Below are 27982 nucleotides of genomic sequence, written 5' to 3'. Positions count from 1 at the left end.
TTTGGCGTGCAAAAGTTAGAACAGCAGCCCTAACTTATCGGAGAAAAGTAAACGATCCATTTGGAGGTTGTTATATACTTCTACTTGCTATAAAAAATGTAGGTCTGATATTACGAGTATGTATATGATAACTTTGTTAAGAGATAAAGACCAAGAGCTCTTCTGCTAGTATAGGAGCATAGGGTGGGTGCATTTTTTTACGTAATACAAAAATTATTCAAGTAAAGCTCTTTGTTGCAAGAATAATGATTCAGTTTATTGCGTAAAAGCCGATGTAGCAGTGTATTTTGAATTTGAGAGAAGCACTGTAACAATACCAAAAAACCTCATATGGGAAACTGAAATGCACTTTCTCCTCCTCCTCCTCCTCCTCCTCCTCCTCCTCCTCGTCCTCTTCCTCCTCCTCCTTGTATCTTCATGGTTGAGTTCTCGAAATATTTTACCATACGAAGGCTCAAGATACAAACTACTCTATCAACAAGAAAATAACCGTGGTAGAAGAAAATTTAAACGTGGTACAATTAATCACGTGCCGGCAACTTAGGAACTCTTTGTAGGATAAAACGTGGTTTCTACTGAGAGAGGGAGATGGCATGCTGAACATATTAGCTATATTACGAATTCTTGAGGCACTAGCTGGGTTGACAAAGAAGTCACTTATTCTGTATACCAACTTCGCTTTAATGATGAACGTATTAACAGTACCATTCGTGTTTGTTAAATTCCTGAATGTAAAAAAGGTGCAGCATTTAGACGTTGTCAAGTTACAGATCAATAAGCCAGGCGTGTTGCAACATTGAGTGCTTTCAATGACAAGGTATAACGAAATGTGTGTTTAGTCTTTGTCGGTAGAATTCTTTTGCTTACTTCAGCTGGATCTTAACTGTGGACAAAAACAGTCAAATGGACTTACACGAAGAACTAGAAATCTTCATAGTGAAACAAAATATGAAGATAAGATGCTAAATGACAGGCTAGAAAAACTGTGAATTTCTTGAAACTTTTCCGCAGATGATTGCCTTATACAGAAACAACAGACACCTGATTAGTTCCCTAAGAAATAAATGTTTCGTGACATGGTGGAATATTTTATGTGATTACTTAAAAAAAACAAAGTCTGTGCAGGCATCTATAATTTAAATATAATTATATCGTTGTTCAGCTAGATTATCTTACCAGTATAATCATGTCTGACTACAGTACGTACATCGCTGTGGGAAACTGTGAAGAATGTCATTGTTTTTGTTTAGGGATGTATATGGTAGAAATTGGAATTGTGAGTCATTACATAAGTAATAGGTTATTTCAGTATAGATATGCCACCTCGAAGGAAAAAAAGAGAAAACAAATTTACCGTCCAAACTCCCAGACGTACAAAGTAAGAAAGCATCGAACCTGCGACGTATGCAGTCATACAAAATAAAGTCCAGGGTGTTTCAAAAAGAGTGACCTGATTTCAAAACCCTTATTTATTGCTAAAGCAGCAGAGCGTGTCGTTTATAAAATCCTCGTGTGATACTTAGTTTTACCCCCAGTGGGTTTAGATACTTGAAAAAGAAAGCACATACTGCACGTAAAGCAAGTACTGCAGTACACCAGCGAGGGCGCTGCCGCTGGTCGGTGTGGCCCTTCTGTCTCCGCAATTGCAACGCATGCGCGGAAGTACTATCAGCGCACTATACAGGGTGTTACAAAAAGGTACGGCCAAACTTTCAGGAAACATTCCTCACACACAAATAAAGAAACGCTTAATTTCCATGTTATAGCTCATTTTAGTTTCGTCAGTATGTACTGTACTTCCTCGATTCTGATGATCAAATTGTAAATTTTCACAATCAACATGTGTGGGCTGACGAGAATCCGCACGCAATTGTGCAATCACGTCATCAACACAGATTTTCTGTGAACGTTTGGGCAGGCATTGTTGGTGATGTCTTGATTGGGCCCCATGTTCTTCCACCTACGCTCAATGGAGCACGTTATCATGATTTCATGCGGGATACTCTACCTGTGCTGCTAGAACATGTGCCTTTACAAGTACGACACAACATGTGGTTCATGCACGATGGAGCTCCTGCACATTTCAGTCGAAGTGTTCGTACGCTTCTCAACAACAGATTCGGTGACCGATGGATTGGTAGAGGCGGACCAATTCCATGGCCTCCACGCTCTCCTGACCTCAAACCTCTTGACTTTCATTTATGGAGGCATATGAAAGCTCTCGTCTACGCAACCCCGGTACCAAATGTAGAGACTCTTCGTGCTCGTATTGTGGACGGCTGTGATACAATACGCCATTCTCCAGGGCTGCATCAGTGCATCAGGGATTCCATGCAACGGAGGGTGGATGCATGTATCCTCGCTAACGGAGGACATTTTGAACATTTCCTGTAACAAAGTGTTTGAAGTCACGCTGGTACGTCCTGTTGCTGTGTGTTTCCATTCCATGATTAATGTGATTTGAAGAGAAGTAATAAAATGAGCTCTAACATGGAAAGTAAGCGTTTCCGGACACATGTCCACGTAACATATTTTCTTTCTTTGTGTGTGAGGAATGTTTCCTGAAAGTTTGGCCGTACCTTTTTGTAACACCCTGTATAAACCGGAGCGGAGAACGTCTTCGTCAGTCCTCGTTCGACTCACCTGAAGATGGCTGGCAGTTGTCCAGCCAAAATATCGTGCAATGAAGTTTACGACGACCGGCTGCAAGCCTGAAATCTTTTTGAACAGTTGATTCGCCGGGAAAATTTCCAATTTTACAGCACGCGTAGTCTTAGGTAGATATCGTATCTCTGAAGGTTTTCGTTTGTGCCTCCAGTCACCACAACCCAACCAAAGCCTGTTTCGTGGGGTAGTATTCAGACATTTCAACGGAATCACAACTCTGGTATCTTTTGTTTTCTCCTCTTCCTGTCCGTTCCGCTACCTGTTCCAAACTCAGGATCAAATGGCTCTGAGCACTATACGACTTAACTTCTGAGGTCATCAGTCGCCTAGAACTTAGAACTAATTAAACCTAACTAACCTAAGGACATCACACACATCCATGCCCGCGGCAGGATTAGAAACTTGCGACCGTTGCGGTCGCTCGGTTCCAGACTGTAGCGCCTAGAAACGCACGGCCACTCCGGCCGGCCTCAGGATCAAACAGCGCATTTAGAAACAATGTGCTAACTGTTGAAGTATGTCGCTTCAAAGGTTCGTGGTACAGAAAAGCGTGTAAGACTCATCTGCAACAGTCAGCTAACTTCGTAGACTTGCTTCGAAAGATATCAACGTTGTCGAGATTTCACGTCTGAGAATCAGCAGCAATACGTGACCCATTTAGTTGCTCTGACCGGGGGTTTGTTGGTTCGGGGGCGTGGTGCGGGTGGCCGCGGACACACAGGCAGCGGCGGCGGCCCCTGTGGTGTGTTTTGGTGCGGTGGCCCGATGTTTGGAGTGCGCCACTTTGCCGGGCGGAGGTAGCGCCAGATAGCGCACAATAGCCCGCATTGAACGCGGCCTCCTGCTCAGGCGCCGCTGTGCTGCGCCCTCGCTGCCTCTCAGTCAGCGCCGCACTGCTTCCGAAAACTACCCCTTCACGTTAAGCAGCTTTTGTTGTTACTGGAGCATCACGTTAGAGTGAATACTGCCGTCCACGGTTGTGCGATATTTTATCATTCTTATCGCAAAACCAAGGCCTAGCTTGCGATTACGACGGGTTTCGTCCAGCAATGCTGCAGTTCTTTGACACCTATCTGAAAGTAAGGTCTGATTTAAAAAGAAAGAAGGGATTACAGTTCTTTATTGCAGACAAACTGTGAAAGATAGGAAAGCATTGCTCATGTCACTGGATAGGGGGAGGTTCGAAGTTCTACGTTCGCAAAGACATTGTACTATACACTCAACATGAGCACCACGCGTTGCTCGAGAAACATCGAAAGGGTAGTCTGCTTCTACACGCTTACTTAGCTGAGCACACTAGTGTGCTTGGCAGAGAGTCCATAGAACTACCTTCACAATAATTCTCAACGATTCCACTTTTGAACAGCGCGCAGAAAAACGAACGCAGTCCTCGGGTCGCCTTCCGAACATCATTTCCTGTATCTTCTTTTCAGTGTAAGTTGTTCGTAGTCGTAATTCCTAGGTATTTAGTTGAACTTAAGGCCTTTAGATTTGATGGATTTATCGTGTAATCGAAATTTAACAGAGTCCTTGTCGCTCTTATGTGGATGAACTCACACTTTTCATTATTTAGGTTCAACTATAATTTTTCGCACCATACAGATATATTATCGAAATCGTTTTGCAATTGGTTTTGATCTTCTGGTGAGTTTACTGGACGAAAGCATTATAGACAACCTAGTACGGCTGCTCAGATTGTCTCCTAAACCGTTTATATAGGTAAGGAACAGCAGAGGACTCATAACACTTCTTTGGAGAACGCCAGAAATCTCGTCTGTTTTACTCGAGGACTTTTCGTCAGTTGCTACCAACTGTGACGTGTCGATTTCATTCCATACATGCATCAACAGGTCCTTGTTTACTGACTCGATATCTTCAACAATTCGATTTCTCAGCTCTTGAAGTATATTTGCCACAGTGGGACAAAGGATCTATCTTTCATGTAACACCACCACAAAAAAAAAAAAAAAAAATTACACGGGCGGAAGTCTGATTTGGATGGTCAGAAGCAATGAACATGATTTTGTTGCCCACCTCTTCCAATGCAATTTTGTGGGGTGTTGTTAACAAAACGCCGCACCTCAAGGTGAAAGTGAGGCAGGATGCTGTCGTACATAAATATGAAGTCAGTGAAATCATCGTGAAGTTGATGAAACAACCAATTTTTTAGCATGAGAGTACTGTTCCAGTTTCCTCCGCAAAAAAGAAAGCGCATCATAAAGTTTGTGAACAGAAATGTCACAAGACATGTTCAGTTTCGGTGACACTCTTTCATGTTCCATGACGATGCCAGGATTCTGTGACTCCCAAATTCGTTCATTATAGCCACTTATTCTACCTTATAGTTGAAGCGTCATCATCCATGAAATAGGAAGCAGTAGAAGTTGTCCCGGTGACGGAAACAGGCAAACCAACTGCCGCAGAGCGTTTAAACCTCAAGTCCTAGTTATTGTTATCTGTTGGCAGTACAGTATGGTACATCTAACATGTAAAGTTACACCACTGCATATTCCATTAGAAAATTAAATAAAATACACCAGTTACCTAAAATGTATTAGTAGCTATTAGACTATACGACATACAGAACAGTGTATAATATAACATCACAGAACCTGTTACATTCGTTTAAAAACTGAAAACATAAGCTGCACTGATGAGATTCATGCTCGCTTATCAAAATATGCGATATGAAAACGCCGTATGGCAGAGAAAGTTCTTTTATTAGAAACACATTTCGAGGTTCGTAATACGTTTCACGTACCTGTTTCGTTCATGAATCGTAATGTAGTAGCTGTCAAAGGTTCCTGTCCATTTAATTACCGTAGTGGATGCCAGGTTACTTGTATGAGCTTACTGCACTGGTGTTTCGTAGCGTTTTCAGATTTGATAAAACGACCTTGAACTGGCTGCAACTGGTTATCTGTGTAGCAAAACTTAAGATACAGGCAATAAGGTGTTCTGAAAGGATACTGGACTCTCAGATGTAGTAGATCGCCTTCTGCTTCCTCTGAATATCAGATAATCATAAGACGGACTTACCATTAAACAACACGCCTCTCATAATGTCGGAGGTGACGACAGCTCTTAATTGAAGGGAAGAAAGCAGACACACTTACATGCTGCCGCCTTTGAAACGCAGTAAGCTGTATCTGTGGACAGGAAGTGGTTTTTCTGCCTGCCCCGGGGGCAGCGTCTGCACGGGCAGCCTCTTAGTATGCGCCGACGGTCGATTGTGGAGCGGTGCGGCTGTGGCCGGCCCGGCGTGCCCGCGGGCTTATTTGCTTACTTATGTATGTATTCCGCGTGACCCCAGCGGCCGCCGCGGATTAGCATAAGTAGCGATTGATAATTTAAAGACGGCGCCGCGCCGGCGCCTGGCATGGGCACTCGACCCGCTCCCCGAGTCTCAGCCGTCCCTCCTCCCTGCCGTGTTCACCAAGCCTTGCTGCTTCGTTGACATGTAGTTTTGACGGCCACTCTAATCTGTAGCGTGGCTGTGGATGAGGAAACTGAGACGAATGAGGTTCTGAAGCAGTCCGTAACTGTCTTGCAAATTTTGTAAACAATGCTCTTTGAATTTTCCGCCAAGCTCGAGTACACCTATCACGATGTGTTTCCATAGCATGCTCACATCATCGCGTGTACACTACTATACAGTGCCTTCTATGAATACATACTTCACACCCACGATATTTTTGTTATTATGTGTGACAAAGACGTTCGGTAACGAATCTGTGCCGAGAAATTTACAGTGAACTACAAACTAATGTTTTTTAAAATTTTCATATGCCGTATATTCACTGCAAGTAACCTGTTATTTACGTATAGAGTGATTATACAAAAAAAAATGGTTCAAATGGCTCTGAGCACAATGGGACTCAACTGCTGAGGTCATTAGTCCCCTAGAACTTAGAACTAGTTAAACCTAACTAACCTAAGGACATCACAAACATCCATGCCCGAGGCAGGATTCGAACCTGCGACCGTAGCGGAGAGTGATTATAAAAAATCGTGGGATAACTGTATCCACTTACTACACTACTGGCCATTAAAATTGCTACACCAAGAACAAATGCAGATGATAAACGGGTATTCATTGGACAAATATATTATACTAGAACTGACATGTGATTACATTTTCATGCAATTTGGGTGCGTGGATCCTGAGAAATCAGTACCCAGAACAACCACCTTCGGCCGTAATAACGGCCTCTATATGCCTGGTCACTGAGTCAAACAGAGCTTTGATTGCGTGTACAGGTACAGCCGCCCATGTAGCTTCAACACGATACCACAGTTCATCAAGAGCCGTGACTGGCGTATCGTGACGAGCCAGTTGCTCGGCCACCATTGACCAGACATTTTCAATTGGTGAGAGATTTGGAGAATGTGCTGGCTAGGGCAGCAGTCGAACATTTTCTGTATCCAGAAAGGCCCGTACAGGACCTGCAACATGCGGTCGTGTATTATCCTGTTGAAATGTAGGATTTCGCAGGGATCGAATGAAGGGCATAGCAACGGGTCGTAACAGATCTGAAATGTAACGTCCACTGTTCAAAGTGCCGTCATTGCGAACAAGAGGTGACCGAGACGTGTAACCAATGGCACCCCATAACATGACGCCGGGTGATACGCCAGTATGGTGATGACGAATACACGCTTCCAATGTGCGTTCACCACGATGTCGCAAACACGGATGCGACCATCGTGATGCTGTAAACAGAACCTGCATTCATCCGGAAAAATGACGTTTTGCCATTCGTGCAGCCAGGTTCGTCGTTGAGTACACCATCACAGGCGCTCCTGTCTGTAATGCAGCGTCAAGGGTAACCGCAGCCGTGGTCTCCGAGCTGATAGCAGTCCATGCTGCTGCAGACGTCGTCGAACTGTTCGTGCAGATGGTTGTTGTCTTGCAAACGTCCCGATCTGTTGACTCGGGTATCGAGACGTGGCTGCACGATCCGTTACAGCCATGTGGATAAGATGCTTGTCATCTCGACTGCTAGTGATACGAGGCCGTTGGTATCCAACGCGGCGTTCCGTATTACCCTCCTGAACCCACCGATTCCATATTCTGCTAACAGTCATTGGATCTCGACCAACGCGAGCAGCAATGTCGCTATACGATAAACGGCAATCGCGATAGGCCACAATCTGACCTTTATCGAAGTCGGAAAGATGATGGTACGCATTTCTCCTCCTTACACGAGGCATCATAACAACGTTTCACCAGGCAACGCCGGTCAATTACTGATTGTGTATGAGAAATCGGTTGGAAACTTTCCTCTTGTCAGCACGTTGTAGGTGTCGCCACCGGCGCCAACCTTGTGTGAATGCTCTGAAAAGCTAATCATATGCATATCACAGCATCTTCTTCCTGTCGTTTAAATTTCGCGTCTGTAGCACGTCATGTTCGTGGTGTCGCAGTTTTAATGCCCAGTAGTGTATATACAGATGGCGGTGGTGGAGTCATCATTTGTACTTCAGTGATTCTTGTGAAAAGATTTCCACGCGATTATCGTCATACGGCGAGAATTAACAGACTGTGAAAGCGGTGTGATAGAGCTACACGCGTGGGATGTTAAATTTCGAAAATCGTTAGGGAGTTGAGTGTTACGAGGTCCACAGTGTAAAGAATATGCTGAGAATACGAAATTTTAGGCACTACGTCTCACCACCGCCAACGCAGTGGTCGAGGGCCTTCCCTTAACGGCCGAAATCAGCGGCGTTAGCGTTAAGTTGTTGGTGTTAACAAACAAGCAACATTGCGTGAAATAACTGCAGAAATCAATTAGCGACTTATCCGTTAGCGGAGTGTAGCGAAATTTGGCGTTAATGGGCTATGGCAGCAGACGACCGATGCGAGTGCCTGTGCTAAAAGCACATCGCCTGAAGCGCCCCTCCTGGGCTCGTGGCTAAATCGGTTGTATCCTAGACGACTGGAAAACCGTATCCTGTCCAGATGAGCGCCGATTTCAGTTGATAAGAGCTGATAGTAGGCTTCGGGTGTGGCACCCCACAAAGCCATGAAGCTAAGTTGTCGGAGAGGTACTGTGCGAGCTGGTGGTAGCTCCATAAGGGTGCGGGCTGTGTTTACACGGAATGGACACGGTCCCGTCGTCAAAGTGAACCGATCATTGACAGTATATGGTTAGGTTCGGATACTTGGAGAATATTTGCAGCCATTCATGTTCCCAAATAGTGATGGGATTTATAGGATGACAATGCGGCAAATCACTGGGCCAAAATTGTTCGCGATTGGTTTGAAGAATACTCGAGATAATTCGAGCAAATAATTTGGCTCCTCAGATCGCCCGACACGAATGCCGCCGGACATTTATAGGCCATACTCGAGGGACCAGTTCGTGCACAAAATCTTGCTCCGGCAGCACTTTCCCAGTTATGGACGGCTCTAGAGGGAGCACGGCTCAGTATGTCTGCAGGGGAGTTCCAACGACTAGCTGCGTCCATGCCACGACGCACTTCGCCTGACAAAAAAGGAGGTCCGACATGACATTAGGAGATATCTCATTCCTTTGGCATCTCAGTATACATTCCAGTTCCTAGAACAAAGATTACTTAACAAACACAGTAACATAGCTTGCACTTCCACAGAAAGATGTAGGAACTGCAGTCAGAGATGATTGTACTGAAAAGAAACTGAAGGCAAACACAGATATTACTGTTCTGGAAATACACTAATACTAGTATTAGCACAAACTGATTCTTTTCCTTGCAGTGGTCATAGCAATTATTACATTCTACAAAATAGATATAATTATGTTTCCGTATCTATATCGGTGAAAACTGAACCCTTATAGAATGACTTAGTTTCTTTCCGTCTCTCCTCCGTCCGTCCGACTGTTAAAACTCCTCTTCGTCGGGAACGTGTAGAGGCAGCAAGCTGAAATTTGTGTCATATTTTGACAGTTGCAAAGTCACTCATCGAAACCTGTAGGTGGGCTGTCTGTAACCAGATTGGACCTGGTGGTCTAGTGGTAAAGAGCGTCCCTATATTTCGCTGTCGTTAGAGGAAAAACCAGCTAGTTTAATGTAGGCGTCAGCAGCGATAGTTAAAATTCAAGGCAACTCTTTCCTCTGGCTACACCTATCGCACAACTTAACGTTGCTTTTACTAATAATGGGTATGCATTAATTGCTTGCTGTGCAACTACGATAACCTTCGGCAGTGACAGCACACGTTAAAGTACTGAAGTAAACTGCTTTTGCATACAAATGCTTCTTGCTTAACCATCAATTTTCCGTCATAGATTTATCATAAATGAAATTCACGATAACTGTATTAGAATGAGCACTTACGAATGTCAAACGGAAAACTTCATGTATGACAGTTTAAAGATGTTTTCCATGTTCGTTAATTGTCTTATGTCGACAAGTTTTCTGTTACGGTGGGAAGTTGTCAAAGTGGCGTTATCGACTGTCTCTACGGCACTTACGTAATAGTTTTTCTGTGGCAGTGGCTGTAGTAATGACGCTGTATGATGCCGTAAGACAACCCTAAAACCAGAATATTCTGGAAAATTCAATGTATGGTTTCCTTTATGTCTTCGTAAAGAGAAGCCACTGGGAAATTGTCGGGTTGCATATCACTTACCAGAAACAGGAACTTATTGGCAGTGGGAACAATGCTAACCTGTCAGTTCCTCCAAACAAAAATTTCCAACTGCTTTGTATTTCTTGAACGTCAGGCATAGACTGTGCGCGAGACCAGAGCGGGTAAGCGGGTGATTCGAGGATAAGACACTAGAGTCCTCATTCGGTTATAGCGAAGTTAATATCGCCATACAAGCCTTTTAGATTTAGGTTTTCCGTCGTCTTCCTAAATCCATTATGACAAATGATGGGCGATTCCTTGAAAAGGACTTTATCACATCCGATTAAGTACTGCGTGTCTAATTAAACCCTAATTTTCCTTTCCTTTTAGTTGTGTAAGAGCTCCAACAAAACATTAGAACTTAATTTGTCTGTATGAAATTTTGTGGACTAACGAAGCTGCAAATGTCCAAATCTAGCACTGAAACCGACTTCAACTATACTTCCCCCACTTCTACTAGTCTCGCAATTTGAGGTTGTATTTGCTCCAAATGCGTAAATATACTTGAAAATTTTGGTGTAATTACTTCCTTTCTTGTGTGTTTTTATGTATCCAGCTTCAAGTGAGTGTTCGTTTAATATACGGCGAACTTATGTGTGAAACTTCTGCAGTGTATCATTAACCATTGTTGTAGAAGTACATGCTTTTATCAATAAATGAAATACATTGGTCCCTTAATTAATTAGTTTATTCTGTTAAGTTTGAAAATACTTACGTATATTTCTCAGTCGCACGACAGTGTAAGTTTGTTTCATGCTCTTGAAAGACGTCATTTTGGCCGTTTATTGTCTGAGAAATTCTCGTCAGTAGAACCACGTCTACATTCCAGAAAGTCCAGCATCCTTTGTCTTTTCATACTGGCTGCTGTTTTACATTGTAACACTTTTTAATAATATCAGATCAACTATCTGTTGTTGTGCAAATTACTTTACACTATCTCCTCTATCTTTTTAAATGTTCAGGGTCCTGTCTGTTGTTCATATTCTAAGTATTGTTCCAGTCTTTTAACTCATATGGTTTGGCAAAAGACACTGAAAACAATACTAATGGTCAAGAAAAAAAACTGGAAGGCAATATTAGCAGTGCGGTCTATGAATCCCAAATATCTTCTCTATTTACTTATTTACGTTTTGAAACCGTAATATTAAAGGTAATTTTAATGTTGACCAGTTCATCATATACAGGACCACTGAGAGGAGGATTCGATTTTTGTATGATGGCTTTCCTTAATATTCTGCTGTGTTTTACGTCCAGTTGGATATATCTAAGTGGACGTCAACGGAAAAAGTGTAAATTTTCAGATTAGCACTTGTGAAGAAATAACATCGATTGAACCAACTAACTGAATCCGGACACAGCTTGCAGACAGGGGAAATTAATTCAATGTTTCTGTTCTGGTTGACTCTAAACGTCGAAACTGGCCTAGCTCAACAATTCCTATGAACCTGAGCCCATGAGGATAATGAATCTCTAGTGACATCTAGAGGTATTAGCTGCTTTACTGTTTTTCGTTAACACAGTTACGTATGAAGCCATATTACCATACGAGTTTTTCACCTTAGCACAGTCTTGAACAACAAATAATGATACACAACATATAAACAGTTTCACTGTTCTTCTGCTTGTTTATCTGTTATCTATCACGACATATTATTGCACTACACATGGCATTTTTCGGTACTCTAGGTCTGTTACAACATGTAATTTGTGTATGTTCATGGACTACTTTACTTTTCTATAAATTAAGTTCAGACAGGCACGTTTCCAAAACTCCCCTAAGGGCAATGCACAAAAAAATATTAATCGTGAATATGAACGCACAGCACTCGATATTAATCAAACCGTACCAAAGTCTCACTGAACGTCTTAGTATAGATGTCAGCTAAGTGTTGTAGAACGTCTCCATTTAAAAATTTATCCAATGTATAATTCATGTTGTGCCGTTCACCGTTGCTCAAGACTCTAAAACAGATATGGGTACTGAGAGCCGCTCTGGCTAAATCAAGCGATGCATTATTTGCTCTCGCGGCGTAGCGTGCGCTGACAATCGGAGACCGGTTTTTTGTCGATATTGTGACCGCAATTACGCCTGCTGCGTGTGACAATGGGCGACCTACTGTACTACCGTCTGGCGGATCGCGCTATCACTCGCTTCTCCCACGCAGGCCGAGAAGCTCGCAAATTTGATGTCGCCGCTTCCAACTACCTTACGCGCTCAGGAGATCGCATGATTAGACGATAGCCACACATCTGTCCTGTGCGTCTTACACTGTCTTCTTGCAATATCCTCAGTCATTCGTTATCGATTACATTACTTAGTTTATTAGAGTCTAAATCTACACCTATGTAAGTAGTTCGGAAGCTACTGTGCAGTATATGGTATGCTACTTTTTACCTTTGCTAGTCGTTCCTTTCCTGTTCTATTCACAAACGAAATGAGGGGAAAATGTTCGTATATCTCTGTTCAAGACGTAATCTCCGTTATTTTGTACTAGTGGTCCCTGTAAGTTTTCATCGTTGTCGCAAATGAAAACGCTGGTTCTGCAAGATTACTCTTTAGTGTTTCACGAAACTATCGTCCCATTTCCTCCGAGGATTAGTTTTTAAGAAATCCGAGAATCTCCATAACGCACTCAAGTTCATCGAAGCGACCTATGACAAGTCTTAGCAGTACGCTGTATGTGCTTGATGTTCTTCACCTATGGGTGCGATGTAGATTAAAATGAAATTAGAAATAAGAGCTTCAAACAGCCAAGATCGCTATAATACAACACTTTACTTTGAGACCATTTTCAGCAAACTACACTCCTGGAAATTGAAATAAGAACACCGTGAATTCATTGTCCCAGGAAGGGGAAACTTTATTGACACATTCCTGGGGTCAGATACATCACATGATCACACTGACAGAACCACAGGCACATAGACACAGGCAACAGAGCATGCACAATGTCGGCACTAGTACAGTGTATATCCACCTTTCGCAGCAATGCAGGCTGCTATTCTTCCATGGAGACGATCGTAGAGATGCTGGATGTAGTCCTGTGGAACGGCTTGCCATGCCATTTCCACCTGGCGCCTCAGTTGGACCAGCGTTCGTGCTGGACGTGCAGATCGCGTGAGACGACGCTTCATCCAGTCCCAAACATGCTCAATGGGGGACAGATCCGGAGATCTTGCTGGCCAGGGTAGTTGACTTACACCTTCTAGAGCACGTTGGGTGGCACGGGATACATGCGGACGTGCATTGTCCTGTTGGAACAGCAAGTTCCCTTGCCGGTCTAGTAATGGTAGAACGATGGGTTCGATGACGGTTTGGATGTACCGTGCACTATTCAGTGTCCCCTCGACGATCACCAGTGGTGTACGGCCAGTGTAGGAGATCGCTCCCCACACCATGATGCCGGGTGTTGGCCCTGTGTGCCTCGGTCGTATGCAGTCCTGATTGTGGCGCTCACCTGCACGGCGCCAAACACGCATACGACCATCATTGGCACCAAGGCAGAAGCGACTCTCATCGCTGAAGACGACACGTCTCCATTCGTCCCTCCATTCACGCCTGTCGCGACACCACTGGAGGCGGGCTGCACGATGTTGGGGCTTGAGCGGAAGACGGCCTAAGGGTGTGCGGGACCGTAGCCCAGCTTCATGGAGACGGTTGCGAATGGTCCTCGCCGATACCCCAGGAGCAACAGTGTCCCTAATTTGCTGGGAAGTGGCGGTGCGGTCCCCTACGGCACTGCGTAGGATCCTACGGTCTTGGCGTGCATCCGTGCGTCGCTGCGGTCCGGTCCCAGGTCGACGGGCACGTGCACCTTCCGCCGACCACTGGCGACAACATCGATGTACTGTGGAGACCTCACGCCCCACGTGTTGAGCAATTCGGCGGTACGTCCACCCGGCCTCCCGCATGCCCACTATACGCCCTCGCTCAAAGTCCGTCAACTGCACATACGGTTCACGTCCACGCTGTCGCGGCATGCTACCAGTGTTAAAGACTGCGATGGAGCTCCGTATGCCACGGCAAACTGGCTGACACTGACGGCGGCGGTGCACAAATGCTGCGCAGCTAGCGCCATTCGACGGCCAACACCGCGGTTCCTGTTGTGTCCGCTGTGCCGTGCGTGTGATCATTGCTTGTACAGCCCTCTCGCAGTGTCCGGAGCAAGTATGGTGGCTCTGACACACCGGTGTCAATGTGTTCTTTTTTCCATTTCCAGGAGTGTATGTTGCCATCTTAGGATCTGATGCAATACACTTCAGTGAGTCTCGACCATATTGTTCAAACGATGTTATACGGTATAACGTATGACGTGTGTCGCTGAAGACCCGAAGATGGCAACATAGTTTGCTGGAAGCGGCAATGAAAATAAATGCTGTACTATACCGATCTTGGCTGTTTGAAGTTTTTACTTCTAATTCCTTACCAGTTCTCCTCTAAATTGCTTAGAAGTCTGTACTTAATCAGACCTGGCAGGGATTCGAAACACTAGAGCAGTTCTTAAAGATGTATTCACAGGCGTTCTGCACACACCCTCCCTTTCAAGTGCACTGCAAGTTCCCAGAACTCGCAAAGTAGACGACAGCTGACCGTTCAACCATTTTTTCAGCTGGCCTACATGTCTTTCCATTTCATGTCTTTCGCGACGTTAGCTCAGATATTTAATAAATATGACAGAGACGAGGAGAATAAGCATACCGTTAATACTGTACTGGAACAATACAGCAGTGTTCCTCCTACCCAACCGCATTAACTAAGAGATCTGTTTTGAAACCAAGCTGATATTTGCCACACCAAATGCAAAGTCTGACGATATCATCCTGAATACCGCTAGAGTCATTCGTCGACGACTTTTTCGCGTAAGCAACGGCCTCGTAAGCAGTGTCAGACTGCTGTCCACGCCATTTCATAGAACGTTTCGGTACATGTAGGCACTCCTAACTTTTCTTTTGTATCTTACGCACGCTCTAATGGACCTCAGTAGTTATTTTGTGTGAGTCATCTTCATTAAAGGAACATTAGGAGGCGTTCAGCTGTATTTACATTCATGTTCAGAAAAACAGAACACCTAGAACGACTGGAGATAGGACGTTCATATCCACAGGACGTTTATATATGTATGTTCTGCAGAAACGATTGGCATTTGAACCACGTTGGCTCGCCGGTTGAAGGTTAGCATCAGCGTCGCGTCGCAACACCATTTACCGGTAAAATGTGCTTGCGGTTCTCGTTGTCGCTATAAACCGAAAGTAATGGATCGGTGTGACTTAAGAAGACGTGCAGGATGCCTCGAAGATGTATGCACGAACCGTACCGTCAAGTCAGTGAGTTTGAAAGAGGACGCATTATTGGCATTAGAGAATGTGATCCAACCATCCGAGAAATTGCTGCTCGTGGGGGACGAAGTGTTTCGGCAGTGCGACGGGTGTGAGCAGAATTGTTCACGGATGGCCGTAGAACACTAAGAGGTGGGTCAGGTCGCACAATCGAGACCTCTCCCCGAGAAGATCGACTTCTCATCCGAATGGCATTACAGGGCAGGACTGTGTCCTCCTCGGCTCTGGCGCAGCACGGAACACATCGTACACTATGAGGGGTGACAGTTCATCGCCGTTTATTATGGTGAGCTTAGTTCACTTCTCCGCCTGCCTTCGACGAATGTGTGGAAACATGCTACACAGTGAGCGTGTATGGAACGACGTCATTGGGGACAGGAATGGTATCCGATAGTGCTTTGGACGAGTCCGCGTTGTTTGTTTGAAAATGATGGCCGCATTTTGAGTCACCGCAGACAGGGGGAGCGGCACAAAACATACAGCGCCAACTCAAGACTTCATGATGTGGGGTGCTATAGGGTACAATCACAAATCACAGTTGGTGCGTGTTACGGGCACTGTGACCTACGTAACACGCGTCCTGCGACCCGTAGCCACTCTCTTTCTGCACAATAGCCCAGACGCCACTTTTCAGCAAGACAATGCACGCTCTCATGTAGCTGCACGAACACGTGCCTTCTATCAAGGGATGTCAGCATTTTGTCCTGGTCCGCTAGATCGCCAGCCTTGTCCCGAATCGACAATATGTGGGATATGGTGAAACGACGGGTGCTGTGCTGTGACCCAGTGTCAGCCACCGCAGACGAACTGTGGAATCAGGTGAATGGAGCGTGGATGGCTGTACCACAGGTGTCCATTCGCGCCTTATACGCGTCGATGCCATGAATCACGGACCAAGTTATCAGGGCCCATAGTGGACGCTGAGCCTATTAGGCAACAGGACACAAGCTGAACCGACGTGACTGAAATGCTAATCATTTCTGCAGAACATGACCTGTGAATATGAGCGTCCAATCTCTAGTCCTTCAAGGTGTTCGCATTTCTTCTGAACATGAGAGTATTTAATATACTGTTTCTGCATAACCCATTCAGCTGTTTTACTGATAATATTTAAGTCACATAGTCTGTTTCAATTTTACCTTCAGAGGTCCTTGTGGCAATTTAACTCAAAAGAAATGTTGAAGTACATAAAGCGACACGAAACTTAACCTCATCGATAATCAGTAGTGCGACTGTAACTATAAAATATGCCAGTCCTTGCGTGCACATCAGTTGGCGCAGAAGGCACACGATCGGTGACCAAGTGTAACCCTTTCTTCTACATCTTCACGATTAGTGTGCTGTGGACGCTCCCTTCTTCCAATATGACAACAACCGTGTTGGGATATACGCGAACCTTTGTGTTTTGACAACACATAGGCACCCTACGATTCCCTCGAATGAACCGCTAAACCGGCCGGTCTGACTCCCACTTGAAATGTTTGATAGTATTTGGAACAGCGCTATCAACATCCACACAGTTCGGCGGCTGCACTGGACCTAGTCGTCAGTCAGACTTGAGCTGGGAATGGCATACAGGGAGAAACCTGTGGGCTCTCTCCCTCGCCGAAGTGAGCCCATTATCGAGGCTAGTGGAGGGGTACACGGTATTAACGTGATGTCTATTTCTTTTGCTCTCGTTGCAGTACGGATTAGTCTGTACGTTGTAATCGGTCGGTCATAACAAATGAAAATTCAATTATCTTTTACGTAAGAATGATTTATACTATTACTAGAATGAAAAATGCTCCTGTCATAGAACAAAAAAAGACGAATATGTCCTGGGGAAAGTTAGGGATGTAAAAGAAGGGAACTAGCTTTTCGACTTACCTGGCAGTTTCAAGACATTTGAATCACTAGATTGTTTTATTCTTTTATTTTCAGGGTCAACTACAAAACAAAAATTGAGAACTTCTTATTTTTGTGCTGTAAGGCGGGTTGTAATGTTGGACGTGCTGCAAACTCTTTCCAGCCTGTGAAGTAAGTAACCAATAAGGCTATACTGTGGTTTTTAACAGTTTCGTAAGACCACAAATAGAGGTTGAACAACTCTGTCCGGTGGCTCAAAAGTGGTTCGTGCTTCAGAAACAGTCCGGTTGTCTATCACCAGCACTCAAGGCAACTTAGCAGAATTCTTCCACACTGAGTAGCAGACACCACTGACAGTAGATGCGGCCCTGCAAAGACAAGTCTCCTATGCACCGATAATCAATAGGAGATCATTCCGACCAATATGCACCACTATTCGGATTTGAGTCTGCGAATGAAATGATCAGTCTGTAACCGCTAAAGGTTTTTTCAACTTGTATGTCCCTTCCTTGTACAGGATCTTTGAATTAGAATAGGAATTTGATTCGGTTTCCTTACAACTTCGTAAATTAAATGAACCTTTAATCATCGGAAGAGTGTTAAATTTATGGTCTCGAGTATTCGCTTTTACCGGACCTGACGAGTGCTCAATTACGAAGTTAACCAACTCACCCATCTGGTACTCAATTACTCCATCAACTCTGGCTCAGTATCTCTACACAGCAGCCATTAGCCCACACCTAAAACTTAAGAACAATTAAAGATCGACAGAGGAACAGAATTATTAGTACTTTTTAACAGTAGCTAAGTTGAAGCCGATGGATATGGAAGTCGTATTGCTGCTTGCTTCTTTGCTGCAGTTACGCCTTTGCCACCTTGGAGTTTCCGCGCTTTTGGCTACCATCAGCATCGGCATCTTGCAGATTCTCTCTTCTTTTCTTACGTCTTCAACAGAATTTAGGCCAAAGATTCACATTAAAAAATACAAAAGTACGTGAATAAATTATCAAACAATAAAAAAAGAAAAACAGAAAACACCACGAAGGAATTACCCGAAAGGGAGCGAAATCGGTAAATGTGATGTAGATGTACAGGCAAACGAAGAGTTTCAGTATCAGAAAAAAAAAATGAAAGCGTTATTCAAGAGAAGGAGCTTCCCAAATCGAGTAAGTCAATGACGCATTGGTTCACTTCTGGCCCTTAGGTAAGCAATATTCGGCTTGGCACTGATTGAAGATTGTTCGATGTCTTCCTGAGGATACAGTGCAAAATTCTATACAAGTGGCGAGTTCAATCGTCAAACTCGCGATACGGTTGGAGAGCCCTACCCATAATGCTTCAAACGTTCTCCGTTGTGGAGAGATCCAGAGACCTTGCTGGCGAAGATAGGGTTTGGCAAGCACGAAGACGAACAGTAAAAATTCTCGCGGGCGGGCGTTATCTTGCTGAAATGTAGCATATCGTGAGGTACTGTGGGTACTGTACCGCGGATGACAACCAAAGGGGACCTGCAATGAAAAGGAATGGCACCGCAAACCATCACTGGTTTTTGCAGGGCCGTATGGTCAGACATAGTCCGGTTGGTATCACACCAATGTTCGGGGCGTCACCAGATACTTCTTCGCTGGTCACCAGGGCTCAATTCGAAGCGGAATGCATCACTGAAGCCGATTCTACTCCAGTCAAAGAGATTCCAGGTCGAATATGTGACTGGAGACGAGCTGGACAGCACTGGGGTACCAACATGAGTCGCCTGCCATACGGCCCGACAACCAGGAGTTATTGGTTGGGGTGCCATAGCCCGATCCCTCTGGTTGTCATCCGCGGCACCTTCACAGAGCAGCGGTACGTCGACGATATTATACGCCTCGTTTTGCTGGCCATCGCGGCAACCCATCTTGGGCTCAAAAATGGTTCAACTGACTCTGAGCACTATGGGACTTAACTTTTGAGGTCATCAGTCTCCTAGAACTTAGTACTACTTAAACCTAACCAACCTAAGGACATCACATACATCCACGCCCGAGGCAGGATTCGAATCTGCGACCGTAGCGGTCTCACGGCTCCAGACTGTAGCGCCTAGAACCGCTCGGCCATCCCGGCCGGCATCCTGGGCTCACATTTGAGTAACATTATGCCCGCTCGCACGCGGCGAGAGTTTCTCTTGCTTGTCTTCGTGCTTGCCAAACCCTACCTTGGCTAGCAAGGTCTCCGGATCTCTCCTCAGCTGAGACCATTTGTAGCAATATGGGAAGGGTCTTTCAACAATATCACTATCTAATGCGTCAATTGGATAGAATTTTGCACAATATCCCTCAGGCGGATATACAACTCTCCAGTCAGTGCCATGCCTAATAACTGCTTGCAAAGACCAGACATGGCTCAACATTGTTGACTGGCTCAATTTGTGAAGCTCTTCGTCTTAAATAAGTCACACAATTTTTGTGAACTTGTAACCATTTTTTTTGTCTGTACATGTATCACATCTTCCGATTTCCGTCCCACTCAGATAACTTCTTCGTGGCGTCGTTTCACCTTCTTTAATTATTTTCTTTATTCTCAGGGTGTCTTTACATATGTTAGCCACTTCATGTTGATCTGTAAAGAAGGTTGTGCGATTATCTTCTTTGGGCACCAACCACTCAACTTTGGCACGTCGCGATTGGAATTACTGGAGTGTGTTGGGCGCCATTACGGATCATCGGTGAGACTGCCCCGAGACGCCCGCGGCGCCCCTGTCCTGTGGGAGGCGCTGTGAATGCCGCCCCCAGGCGCCGGCACGGACTCCTTAACACGGCAGGCGCCGATAGCATCGCAGCTCCGTCGCCGCATCGCAGATGGCAGGCGGCGCCTGGGCCCGTCAACGGCGCCCTGATCACGTGCTTCGCCGTGATGAGTGTGTCCAGCGCTACCAGACGAGTGCGCCGCGTATAACTAACTACGGCCGCTTGCCTGCTCGTAAAATAATATCTCTCTTTCAACGCTGCTCACGTTCACGTAGAGGTCGTCTGCGCCTTCTGGAGGAGGCTTACGCAACAACGAATACGGTAGGAATCTTAGAAGAAGGCGAAGAAGGCTAGACACTTCAGTTTTACTGCTGTTCTTGCCATTAAATGATACATTTTACCTCGTGAACTGTTTAGAGAGCAAATTAGATCGAATGTAAAACAATAATTTCGATACCAAGTATATCTTGAGAGGACTAATAAAGCTACTCAAGAGGAGAACACGGTAAGTTCTGTATCCCGATTTTCCAGAAACTTCGTTAAGTGGTAGAGGGGCTGAAGCAAGCAAACGCATGTCTCGCCTTGTCCGAAGATATTCGACCGTTCCTGCGAGAACTACCTACAAAGTTTTGGACGAAATTTAAGTGCCTTTCAGAGTGCAATAAGCTCAGGCCAACTGATGGCATAGTGGCTACCGTCGCAACCTCTCACTTTTCGGTTCCGTGGTCGAAAACTGATTTTTGTTTTTATTTATTTTATTTTTTCATTTATCTACCCATGTCCGTAGAAGGTTACTACACGAATGTTTCTTATCAAGAGAAGCTAGCATTAAGTACTATCTGCAATAATGGACCAGATTGAGGACAGGAGTAACAAGGTGGAAGGGTATCAGCAGTGGTAAGCTGTACAGAGTGTGGGACAAGACAGAACTCTATAAACACTTGTTGGTTTTCAGTAATCTGACCGAACCATGTAACATGGAAGACTTGTTCACGGTGAATGACAGTGCCGTTTTGATTACTTAACATTGGATCACAAAGCATGAAATCCACTGTTATCAGTATTACATTTTCATTTATATTGTGTATAAGTGGCTTTTTTTGGCTCAGATAAATAAAAAATTAAATTTTCGAACTTGTAGTGGAACATATACAGAGTTACAGAAGCGCGTATGTGTAGATTATTAAAATCTTAAACTAGGCAGCAGTCACCAACTATAGAATCATTGATGCAATGGGAATCATACAGCTAGCCAGTAGCACGTCAAAAGGTCATTCAAACCTTAACCTAGGTGTGGATTATTGTTAAAATTTGTAGTATAGCTGCGAATTTTGCTGTTTTTTGTTGTATGTTAAGACACAGTTTTCAAAGATGAGAAAACAAGTTTCTAAGGCCATCGCATATTGTGTGAAATTCAGTACAAAAAAATAAATAAGTTAAACAGTATACAACCCAACTTTTAAGTTTCTTATAGTTGTATATTCTGTGGAAAAAATCATATATTCTTGCCGGCAGGTGAAGTAAGACGTGTAGTGTGCATGTTCTAAAACAGATGTGAATTGCACAAAAATTGCGGTTTCGTACAGGAATAAATACGGGTATGTCACGTAGGTACACAATACACAGGTTCCGTTTTTGCAGTATGCAGCAACCATTTGTTAATGGGCCTATGACAAATTAATCAAGGTCGTTAATAATGAACATGTAAACGAATAGGGTAGTATCAGAGAAGTGCTGACAAGCAGGACAGAGCAAAAGATGAGTAGAGACATACTGATGAAGTGAAAAGAATCTTAACTATACATACACATAGACAGACGCGAAGCCGTGAGGATAAAACTGCGGCTCGATATGCGAAGTAATAAACGTTATTTAAAAGATAGTTCACGGGCTTTTTTACCGTTCCGTTGGCAAACTAGAGGCCACGAGACAAAGTTACCTCTCATTTGCTCTGTTTTTTTCCTTCGTTAGTCTGTCATATTTCCACAATGTCTCTGTTTTCTTTATTTAGACCACTTCACAGCTGTTCTTCTGAGTTTAACACTTTCCTTGGGCTCCTTCTGCTGCTTATATTAGTAAGTTGTGCACTTCTGAATCATCTTAGGGCTCCATGCCTCAGTCTGTAAAAACTCAACCATAAGAGGAGCACTTAGCTGTCCGACTGTTAAAAACCCGCCCTCTCAGGCAGGGGTAGACGTATCAAGTAGAAACATATGTTACATACTGAAGTATGCACTCTCTTAGCTTTGTAAAAATTTGAAGCTTCTATGTTGTATGTTGTAATACTAGCAAAGTCACTCATCAAAACATCTACTGTACCTCCCGTTGCCATAGAATCATGAAATTTGGAAGAAAGGAAGGTTCCAGTTTCACAGCACAACCAAAGGAAAAAAAATTCGAAAATCGTTAATTTGTAACTATATCACGTGACAGAAATAATTTATTTGTCATTTGTTATCCGACGTCGAACCTGAAATTAAAACTATCAATAGTTCTGCCTTCAGGCTGACTGTGTCGCAATGGTAACAGTCAAACATCAGGCAGAGAATGACTTTACTGCTCATACAACGCGTATGAGCGATTACAGCACGTAGATACGGCGTTTCATGTTGTAGTCTATGTTAAAGAAACATTCTCAGACCACATATATCATGATGGATGAAAAATAAAGTCATTCCTTGCCTGATATTTCACTTTTACCATTGCGACGCACTCAACCTGAACGGAGAGCTACTGATTATTAAAATAGTGGTGGCCTGCCTCTTGCATGACATTGTCACATTTATATAGGGTGTATCAAAAAGATTCATCCGATTTGGCACGTCTATATTTCTGAAACTAAAAAACATACACAATGAATTCTGTTTTTTGATGAACCGGAAACTCAGTTTCTTTTTCGTACCTTCTCATACGTGTTCAGTATGCCCCCCTTGAGATGGACGGCATATGTCAAGGCGGTATTTAAATTGCTCCCAGACTGCAGCGAGCATGTCTTGACTTACACTTTCCACAGATGCTGTTATTCTATGTTCATACATTGTTGTTGGTAACGGAGGCACATAAACAGAGTCTTTTATAAACCCCCACAAGAAATATTCACATACAGTAAGGTCCTGTGACCTTGGAGGCCAGTAATGTAATGCTGAATCACTTGGTCCAGTGTGTCCGATCTATCGTTCAGTAATACTTTGAAAAATTCCCGCTCTTTCAGAAGCCAGTGTGGCGGTGGTAAATGAAGTATCTTTCGAATCAGTCTCCAGTTGTGGGAGAAGAAAGTTCTCAAGCATGTCGAGATATGTGCTTCGCTTAACAGAATTCTCGGCAAAGAAAAATGGACCATACACCTTCTCCCGAGAAACTGCACAAAACACATTAAATTTTGGAGAACCTAGCGGGAGCCATGTAAAACTCGAGAGTTTGCTCTTTCCAGCAGTACCTTGTTAACGCACAAGTCTCGAATAATAGAATAGTTGTTGTTGTGGTCTTCAGTCCAGAGACTGGTTTGATGCAGCTCTCCATGCTACTCTGTCCTGTGCAAGCTTCTTCATCTCCCACTACCTACTGCAACCTACATCCTTCTGAATCTGTTTAGTGTATTCATCTCTTGGTCTCCCTGTACGATTTGTACCCTCCACACTGCCCTCCAATACTAAATTGGTGATTCCTTGATGCCTCAGAACGTGTCCTACCAACCGACCCCTTCAGCTAGTCGAGCTGTGCAACAAATTTCTCTTCTCTTCTCTATTCAATACCTCCTCATTAGTTATGTGAGCTACCCATCCAATCTTCAGCATTCTCCTGTAGCAACACATTTCGCAAGTTTCTGTTCTCTTCTTGTCTAAACCAGTTATGATTTTTTAAAATCAAGTGATTCTTTTTGATACTACCTATGTTATTGAAAGTGAAACTACTAGAGAATCTCGGAATCCGTGGGTCCAACATCTTGCCAGTATTAATAGCAAGCAAAACCGGTCGAGATTCTCGATTCTCGGGGTGGATGAATTGTTTATATACATAATTAAGTTTGTACGCAACCCTCAGTGTGAGACTCCTAATTGCACCTAGCCAATTTGTATTTAACTACCTGAATTCATCTTCTTGTTAATTTCTTTATTGAGAGATAGTTGAATGTTTGTCAAGATTTCATTATTAAGTATTATTACGTATCGTTAGAGATTAACGGGTAGTCCCCGGTAGTAGTTTACTACCGCTGCGTTAGAGGTTGACGTGAGGCGGCACAGTGGCTGGCGGCTGAGCTGTCCGGAGAGCGTCTGGCAGCGGAAGAAGGCGCGGCTGACAGCGGCGGCGCGCCGCGGGCGCCGCCAGATCGATAAGATAAACGCACGGCGCGTCTCGGCGCGTCGCACGGAATTAATAACGGCCGGCTGCCGGCCGCCGCTGTTTGTGGAGGCCGCCGTGATTGAGTGCGCGGGACCGTCACCCGGCTGTCTAATTATGTAGCGCCGGCGCCCGCGCCCGCGCCCGCCTGCTCCTGCTCCTGCGTCGGCACTCGGCGCGCATCAACAGATAATCAACGCCACTCCGGCTGACGTATCGCGTCGCCCCTCGGCGCCGCGGAGCGCGCGGGGGAACTTATTTGACAGCTCCGGGCCCGGCCGGCTCGGCTCGGCTGGGGGATGCTCCCCCTGCGGGAACGGAGAGCCGACCCCTTTTATATGAAGTGCGCAATCTATTGTTTACCCTCGCCTCGCGCCCGGCTCCGGGGGAGTGAGCCATCCGGGCCCGAGGGACCGAGAGGAGGAATTAAGAGGCGGCCGGAGGGGGGTAACGACGCCACTACTGAGTGGTTCTCTTTAACGGTAACCGCCCGGCTAAGCCCGCAGCCGCCGCTGCCGCAGCCGGCGGTCGATAGCCGACACTCTGCAGCCGGGCCACGCCACAGCCGGGGACGAGGGCCGCCCCAGTCACGGCCGGCGAGCCCATTATCTGTCCGCTTTAGCCTCCCTCTTTTTCTCTTAGCCGGCTGCTGCTGCTGCTGCCGCTGTTGTGTGCCGTTTGATGGCCGGAGGGTGAGACAAGTCAAATGCACTGTTGGCTCAATACCGAGCCCCATCGGGGCCGCGCCCTCGCAGCTTCTGGCTGACGGCTCGGGGCAGGACGCGCCTTAATCCCGCGGTGGATCCACGCTGATGTATCGTTAATGCCCGCTATTAGATTATTTTCAGCCACTTCCCTGCACAGCCCTCTCAGTGTATTTACAATTCCCTGCCTCAGCTGCTGTTTAGAAAGTAGTTCAGTTTTCGATACTGTTTGCGTTTATCGTATATCACCAGGTGACACACTCCCGTGACCTTGCGGAGCGCTGTCTCATCAGTCCAGACGCTTTCACTACCAAACTCCCCATCTCATTCGCGCGTGGAGGGCGGCAAGAATGATTGCTGAAATGGCCCTGTGCGTGCTGTACTTCCTCTCATCGCGTTTTACTAGTCTTTATAGGAGCAATAGGTACGGGATTGTAGTACGTTGTTAGATTTCTCAGTCAGAGCTGATTCTTGGAACTTTTTAAGTAGCCTACGACGAGATGGTTTGCGTCTGTCTTCAAGGGCCTGTCCAGTTTATTCCACATCTCTCCAATGGGTCAACCGAATCTGAGATGATACGTGCTTCCCTTCCGTGTATAATAGAAGTATCTCTGTAGCCAACTATTGTTGTATTACACTTAGAATGTCTGCACGACAATGTAGTCGGTGTGATTTTGTGGATGATCCTGTAAGCCGGCCGGAGTGGACGAGCGGTTCTAGGCGCTACAGTCTGGAACCACGCTACCGCTACGGTCACTGGTTCGAATTCTGCCTCGGGCATGGATGTGTGTGATGTCCTTAGGTTAGTTACGTTTAAGGAGTTCTAAGTTCTAAGGGACTGATGACGTCAGAAGTCCCATAGTGCTCAGAGCCATTTGAACCATTTTTTGATCCTGTAACTGCGGGAACTATGTCTCTATGTATTGTTAGCTTCAAGAAGATAATTCATCTGTATGTATAAATAAGATTTTAATATAGTAGTGTACAACATAAGTGTATCGATGATTCAGGTGAACCGCCAGTCTCCTCCATCTCTTGAGGTACTATATAAATGCTTATTATTGTTTTCGCTTAGACCGATAGATAAGTTTCCATTATATAATAACCATTCCTATTTCAACGGTTCTAGCGAATACAGTGTCGTATTTCAAACAATATTTAACCATCGAAGTAATGGCTCACTTATGCCACCTGTTCTCTGAGCGCATAACTTCCCATCGACACTTCCGCTACGTTCCCGCTCAGTCTTTCCTGACGAGGGGTAGCTATAAAGGCTCCACGGACGAACTCGCCTGCACTCCGGGGCACACTGTTGGTACTACGTTTTATTCTATCTGTTTTATCTGTTCCACAAGCCAGTGTGGTGCCTTTGTTTTATAAATCGAGTGTGATCTCGTTATGGTTGTAGGATGCATACAAAGTAATATTGTTTCCAAAAGATCTGTAAAAAAAAAAAAAGAAATCTTGTGATCTGGTTATTATGCTTTTCCACTTGTACGCTAGTTGTAGAGTAATGTAGACTGTCATAGTAATTTTTTTTCCTGGTGTAGAGGAAATAAAAATAATTCTACACGCTATCTTGGCTGCAAGGAGTCTTATTTATTCTTTGTGTAAGATGAGTATCCCCCTAATATACACCAAAGCAGTCCAAGACGTCCCAAGCATTTACCACTTGTTGGTGTTCGAAGAACGCAACCCAGCTCGCTCTCTTCGTCCGCAAGAACCAGAAACGTACGGAGTGCTTCAGTTTGGCGATCCGTTGGTCCGATATTCAGGAAAACACTTGAAAGATGAGGAAAAGCTGCACAGCATACATTTAAGCTTTGGAATGTAGCGTTAGTCGTCAAATTTTTTTAATTTAATCTTCCGATTGTAAAATAAAACGGTTTCGTTTTCAACTCGCAAGCATATGCAGCCACGGTGCTCATTTGCAGAAGCAAGGGCTTCTGGTTTAAAAATGAAACGTTAGAAAATCTTTGTTCTTCCTAAAATATACATCTACTCAGTGACTGTGTGTAGGTATTCTGTTACAATATAACAAGACTGAGAGATGTGGAAGGAAATACTCCGTGTAGAAGCGAAGGATCGCAATAAGGTCAGGAGAAGTCTGACGCAGAGTGGCAAGCCCGATATTTGAATCTATTATTTGCTCCTGATTATCAGCCCAATGTGTTCTCTACTCTGTCAATCGGATAACGCGTTTGGCATCGCAAAAAAAGCAAAGCTTCAAGTTCGACACCTTACTGCTTCACTCAGGTCTAATGCTAGGGAATTTTGAACAAACGGAGTTGGTAGTATAGCGACAGCTGGTAGTTAGAAGCATTTTTTCATTGCCGAACAAGCTGAAACGCTTGCGTGTAATCCCTCTTACACTTCTACCAAGCAAACTGTTTGCTATTAAATACGACGACACATTTTTGACTTGCTGATTCAGTTAGTTACGTTGACCGGTTATCAAAACGAGTATGCGAGGTGTGAAGGGGCAGGAATAAACAGTTCGTTTGAGCATCACTGAATGTGCATTTTTGTAACTGTTATTTTCCAAAATATCTTGAGCGTTCAGAAGACATCTGTTCCTTTTAAATTCCTTTTACGCGAAGAAGGATAATAGGCCTCTCCAGTCTCCATTTGCTCTGCGTGCAGCGGTCGGACGCTCTCCTTCATGTCACTGCAGGACACGGCGCCACGCTTCGCGCATCCCCAGATAAGCGCGTGGCTGCGGCTCCGCTCTGGCGTATGTTTGCGGC

At 44.7% G+C, this 27982-nt stretch overlaps 1 protein-coding gene across 1 annotated transcript in view; it reads left to right on the top strand.

Annotated features, from left to right (window-relative positions):
* Positions 1-27982, top strand: part of LOC124711751 (homeobox protein araucan-like) — a 322458-nt gene that overhangs the window by 256771 nt on the left and 37705 nt on the right. The window lies entirely within an intron of this gene.

The sequence above is a fragment of the Schistocerca piceifrons genome, chromosome 1 (assembly GCF_021461385.2).
Source record: "Schistocerca piceifrons isolate TAMUIC-IGC-003096 chromosome 1, iqSchPice1.1, whole genome shotgun sequence".
NCBI lineage: Eukaryota > Metazoa > Arthropoda > Insecta > Orthoptera > Acrididae > Schistocerca > Schistocerca piceifrons.
Note: the sequence above shows the minus strand (reverse complement) of the source record. Positions and strands in the feature narration are given on the sequence as shown.